We start from the raw sequence: 6,883 nt of genomic DNA, 5'->3' as shown, positions 1-6,883 counted from the left end.
ACTCTGCTGGGCTTTCTTGGTGATGGAGCTGGTGTTGAGTGACCAGTTGAGGTTCTCTGCTAGATGAACACCAAGAAATTTGGTGCTCTTTACGATCTCTACAGATGATCCGTCGATGTTCAGTGGAGAGTGTTCACTCTGTGCTTTCCTGAAGTCCACAACCATCTCTTTAGTTTTGTCCACATTCAGAGAAAGGTTGTTGGCTCTACACCAGGTAGTTAGGTGTTGCACCTCCTCCCTGTATGCTGAGTCCTCTTTATCCCAAGATCCTTCAGAACTTTGTTCACAGGAAAGTATAAAGACCATCCATACTTTAAGAACCACCTTATAGAAAGGGGAAAGAAATAATAAATAGATCCCTTTTGTCCACCTTTCCTCAAGAGTCCACAGGCCATGTCAGTCCAGCTGACATCTCCATACAGAAGTCTCTGTGCAGCTTGTAGTCTAAAAGCAGCAATCCTGCATCCTACATCAATAAGTCCTTGGCCTCCTTCGTGGACAGCATTGGTGCCCTGAGACAATGCTGTCCTGACCAAAAACAATCCACCAGAATCCTCTGAATGTTCTTGAGGTTGTTGACTATTAGGATCCATCCTCTATAGGACAGCTGAGGAAGCAACCATTTCCAGTTAAATAACTGGGCACACACATTCTCCACTAAACCCTCCCAGTTCTTTTTCATCTTCAACTCAGATCCTAAAAGAAAACCCTAAAAATTTAAAACCATCTCTGCTCCACTTAACATTACTAGGCAGCCCCAGCATTTGACTGCTTTCATCTCCTCTTCTTGAGACGCACCATAAAGCCTCATTGTTTCCCCAGTTTATTTTAGCTGTAGAGGTCCTTAAGTGGCATTGAAAACTATCCATAGTGCACTTTACCTCCAGATTATTGTAATAATGACAGTAAGATTCCCAAATCAATGTTGTTAGTTGTGGCATAGTTTAGAATATCCCTCATCAAAAATAAATTCCCTTAACACAGTAGTACTGATCTCTCATAATTAAACAACCCATTGTAATGGTTTGCAATGCACTTATAAAAGATCTTATAGACCGTACTCAACAAAGCAAAAGGTTGCCAGTTTTTTAAAGATTAAGGTCACATTTTTTGGGCAGCAGTCACAAGACAGCTTTTAGGGAAGAAGCCAGTCTGTATACTGGTCACTAACATTTAGTCAAAATAGTCTTTACCTATAACATCCCAGAATTCTTTGTAAAACTCGTAGGGAAGTCCATCAAGTCCAGGGGTCCTTCAAATGTTAGTAGAGAATCAAGATCATGTTGTTGGTCAGATGTTAGCTTTGGAGAAGCTGGAAAAGTTCAGCTTGGTTTTGTGAGTCTGAATCCTCAGCAGTGTATAGTATAGAGTAGAAATCAAATGCTAATCTTCTCATTTCATTGGGATCAGAAGTGCATCAAATAAACCATCTGCTTGTCCTGGTCAGTCCTTCTTTCTAAACTGGGCCCCCTTTGCTTTGTCCTTTAACAAAGATCTTACCTGTAGTCTCATTTCAGAAACAGCAGGTTCCAGCTCGTGCCCACTCCATGTCAACATTGTTTTCTCAATTTCCACAATGTCCAGTTCAAGACTCTGTATTAGCATCTTTAAATTTCTTGTAGTAAAGTATGAGTACAGTTGGCAAAAAAACCCTTGTCTGCCCTTTTCCAATCTCTCACCATTGCATTCCGTTTGCCATATCTCCCAAAGCAGTTTGAAATTTTTACAAAACAATGTGTTCTGTAAAAGTTTTATGTTAAAATGCCACTATGAACTCCTTTTAGATTCTACTGACAATATAAAATCTACAAAAATACAATTTAGAGTGATTCCAGAAGCACACACTCTATTTTCTACATTTTTGAGATAGCCTAGCTGCATGAACTCTACCCTCTGACACTGTTAGCCAGATGTACATAATGTCATACCTCAGCGACGTCTGACATTCTAACAACACGAGATAAAGCAGATCCTGATTGACCTGCATTTCTATCCAGGGTGAACTTCAGAGTACAATTCCAGTCTCCACCTGTGACAATGATACAGTGTGATTTAAGACCATTTAGTATTTGACATAGTTTCTTAAATGACTGGATTCTCTCTGTCAGTGCTCGCGCTAATAATGCACAAGCTGTAATGTCACTATGTTCACTCTAATAGACATGTTCAGTGTTTAATCTGCAGAGCTCAAGAACATAAACACGTGTCTCCTAAAAGACATAACATGCTTTAGTGTTCTGACTTTTACATCCTAGTGGGATCATTTTCGCATCGCTGACAACTTTTACACACCGTGCAAGTTCTTTTAATATCAGCTCGTTATCGATAAAAGTTAGCACGTTAGAAACTGTAACTTTTGTGGCTGAATCATAGAGCGGAGTAACATTCAGGTTAGTTCCTTAAACAACAATTGCTTTATTCATCCTTGAAGCTAAATGAATATTTTCATACCAACTAAGTCGCTCACAGCTCTAAACATGTCCTCGATGGTCACACTCGCTTCTGGCACACACCTAAAGCCGTGATGGAGGGATAAAGGTGTCAGTACAGACTCCACAAATGGGGCCAATTGAACTGTGCAGAAGAACAGCACTCACCAACTCTAACTAAACTTTGAGAAATTTTATAACAACAAAATAAAGAAAAAAGAAAAGCGTCTACTTTAGAAGTACACAAAGGGAGGAAAACAAAAGGAAAAAACAAGCAATCAAAAATAATACGTGAAATCAGCACACAACAAGCAGACGCTCTCACTAACACACGCTCCCAGCATGCACCTCTCAGAGAGAGACAGAGAGACAGAGAAGGACGGGGGAGAGAAAGAGAGCAAGAGAGACAAAGACAGAAAGGGAGGGAGAGAGGGAGACAGGTCAAGTGAAGTGGTCTGTGGGGTTTGAAAAGAGTCTATAAAACATTCTGTTCTCTTGAGGCAGCAAGAAGCTGAGAAGAGGGCAGAGATGAGAAAAGATCAACAGAACCACACAAAAACACACAAGCTTGCTGTTAGGATGCCAGCAAACCTATTTCAGTCAGGACCACTTGAGTCAAAATAAAGACAATTCTTCGAAATATTTACATTTTTTATTTGCAAGCTTATGAAATTTACATTTGGCGGTATGGCTCTGTTCTGAATTCCCCTTCCTTTTCATGAGCTCCATGAAAGCTAGTCAGGGAACGGCAGCAGCTTCGTGGGGGGACAATCTCCCATTAACTGGGAAAGCAGCCAGACAAACACCCCCCCCCCCCCCCATTTAGAACAGAGCCTGCATCAGTGACAACAGAATGACATTGATTAAGTTAAACACACAGTTCACAGGAGGAGCTGGGGGAGGAGGTGGTGCAGCAATGCAGAGGAAACAGCCAAGCAGACAGACTGAAAAAAGCATTTAAATAGGGCGCCCTGTTTGAAATGGACCAATAGCGCGCTTAGGAATCAGATCAGCTGATAGCCGAGCTTGACTATGTGGCCTGCCTGAACTGACGCTGAACGCTATATTTATTATTAACACAACCGTGTTTCTGCTGTGAATAAAACTTTATACTGCACTTCTACAGAACAATTCAGTTTGAAACTGAGAGCACACACACACAAACACACACAAACACACACACACACACACACACACAAACAGAAAAAACACACATGCACACACACACGGACACACACGCACACCCAAACACACACAAACCCACAAACACCCACATACTCAAACCCACACACACAGAAACACACACACTGACACACACACAATGTTCTAGTCTTATTTTCATTCCTTTAAGGAGTCCAGATTATGACGCAGGCTAAAAAGACTGCAGAAAAGAAAAACAGGAAATAAATCAATGAGAAATATAAGAGAGGACGAGGTTGAGCCCAGACGTTCCTGTCCGGTTTACTGGCCAGTCTTCTAGATTTAGAGTGTGTCTGTGCTCAGAAGTCTTCAGGGCTAAAACACCACTAAGTGTGTGGATTAAACACACTAAACAACTCTCTGGTCTTTAATGTATGGAAGCTAGCACAGAGAGAATAAACAAAAAAAAGATAAATGCAATTTTGTGTTTTGTCATTCTGACACATTTGTCACAATTGTGAGAGAGTGATGAAACTAGTTTTAGATTAGTTATTCTGTCAGCGACCATAATCAAATTCTACACAATTTCAAGTTATACTCATTTATGTCCTATCTATTGGATACAACAAAAAAATCTTTTTTTATATATATTACGTAAAATCTAATCAAATCTAGTGCATGAGACTTTTAAATTGTAAAAGCTGTGGTAGACTCTAGTAAGATGACAGATCGCATGTTGGAATGCTTAAGTAAATTAAAAAAAAAAAACTTAATAATTTTAGTCGTGACATCATGGTCCCAAACAAGTATCCTGAACACAGACACAAAACTTATAAACACCACCACAGACTTCCTCTTTACATCAGCGGTGCTGTTCCAAAAATAGCACAGTATGGTATAAAAGTGGCAATACTACCACCAGCATGTTTCTCCAGTGAAACACACTCCACAACAGGACATGAACAAAGCATTTAACAATCACATTTACCATTTATATTGAAGTTCTATTTCAAATTTACATTGAACTTTTATGTGACATGAACCACCAAATGTTCTAATGCTATCAGAATGAGAGATTTTCAGTGATCAAAGTGTTAGCTAAAGTTACATAGCTTTTCTTTTAGCCTTTTCTTTAAGGCTTGTTTTGTTTTGATCCCTGAACACAGTAGAAAGTGAAAGTGTGTGACTGAACATGACTGCAAATGAAACAACATGAAAAACATTATAAAACTAGAAATATACCAGACAGCATGACCTGCTTATATATGATGTGTTTTTGTGTACCACACCCTCCATGATCCACTCATCCTGGCTTTCCCATAAATCCGCCCTGATTCCCAGTGTTTTGGGCAGCAGCGGGATTTCCCATGACACAACACCATTGTAACCTGGTATTAAATTCCAAGTCCTGAGGCTATGGAGCATTATAGCACAATTCCTGAAATACACCTACACACCCTGCTGTAGACACAGATATAGATAGAGAACAGGTGACTGTCTGAGGAGGTGCTTAATTGTGTGAGTGTGTGTTTGTGTGTGTTTGTGTGTGCGAGTGTGTGTGTGTGTGTGTGTGTGTGTGTGTGTGTGTGTGTGTGTGTGTGTGTGTGTGTGTGTGTGCGTGCGTGTGTGTGCCTGTGTGTGCGTATGTGTGTGCGTGTGTGTGCGTGTGTGTGTGTGTGTGTGTGTGTGTGTGAGTGTAACAGCATTCTGCATTGAAGTGTGAATTCCACACCATGATGATATATATATATGTGTGTGTGTGTGTGTGTGTGTGTGTGTGTGTGTGTGTGTGTGTGTGTGTGTGTGTGTGTGTCTCCTCTCATCAAACTGAAATGACACTATGCTAACATTATGTTTGTACAATATGCAATGATTAAATACTGTACTTGTGACATTAGACCTCTGTAGTGAAAACTTCATATTGCCATGAGGTATAGAAACCTCAACTCTTAACCATTAGCTTATTAGGTAGCTAGGTATTTAGTTCATTTTAGCTAACAACTTCAATAATATAAATTTCGGGAAGTCTAATGATAAAAGTCTAATTATTAGATTGGATATGTTAATAATGGTCCTAAACGTATAATTAAGTCATCGGTAACTTTGTGCTGTGAGGCTCAGCTGCATTCTATTTTATATATCTGCTCAGGTTTCAGGTGAAACTCAGCATAGGACTTCTTCTGTGGAGGTTACGGCTCCATATAAGTATTGTTTATCAGAGGACTCTTTAACCGCTCTCAAGACACTGAGCTGTTAGAGTGTCTTGTTACATGAATAACTATGAGTCATATAACAGCACTCATGTACTAGCCATGAGCCAAATGTTTCACCTGTGTGTGTGAGGTGTGTGTGTGTGTGTGTGTGTGTGTGTGTGTGTGTGTGTGTGTGTGTGTGTGTGTGTGTGTGTGTGTGAGTGAGTGAGAGAGAGAGAGAGAGAGAGAGAGAGAGAGAGAGAGAGAGAGAGAGAGAGAGAGAGAGAGAGAGAGCCCAGAGCAGTTGATAGAGCATGGGAGAGATTAAACTGAGCGGTTAAATGGCCTCATGATTCAGGTGGCCATATAATGTTTCCTTCAACCTGCTCTGTAAGACACTATAGAAAAGAGCTTGTTAATTCAGCTTAGACTCCAGAGAGAATTCCACTGAGACTGAACAGAAGAAGCTGAACATATATTCATATATTCAACAGTAACGTATGTTGTTTTCAGCAAATAGGAGACTAGGACTAATTATTCTCCTCTCAGAGGCACTTAATCCAGGGCATGTGATGTTTACTGCCTAAAGTTACAGGTCATGGTGATGCATGTGGTGTATTGTGTTCACCTGTTTTTCCTTCTCAATGCAAATCTCATTTATCTGCTTATGATCCAGGAGTAAATTCCTTCATGTGGAATTCTGGGGTTTGTATCACAGCATAAGATGAATAAATACCAGTTTGTATTTTATAAGAGAGACTCATGCCACATTGATCTCACTCAGGCTCTTCTGTTTCTCCGTGATCTCTGGACAAACTGACCATTAATCAGGGACAGCAAGGGAGATAACCAATAACAGGACGTGGGAGGAAACATGACATGAATCAAAAGAAAACACATGTGGCAACATAAACAAACACCTGACGGGAGAATGCATAGCGAGAGCAGGGGATATACTGCTGCATATCGAAATTACTTTATGGACTGAGTGCAACTGAGGTTTGTATTCTAAAGTTTTCTAGGAAAAGCATCCAGCTGAGTTGAATTGATTTGAATTGCCATACTGTGGCAAGAAAGCATTCATAAATTCAGGAATGACACCCAGGAATGGGGCCACTTCCA

Source organism: Tachysurus fulvidraco, chromosome 24, assembly GCF_022655615.1.
Source record: "Tachysurus fulvidraco isolate hzauxx_2018 chromosome 24, HZAU_PFXX_2.0, whole genome shotgun sequence".
Lineage (NCBI taxonomy): Eukaryota > Metazoa > Chordata > Actinopteri > Siluriformes > Bagridae > Tachysurus > Tachysurus fulvidraco.
Note: the sequence above shows the minus strand (reverse complement) of the source record.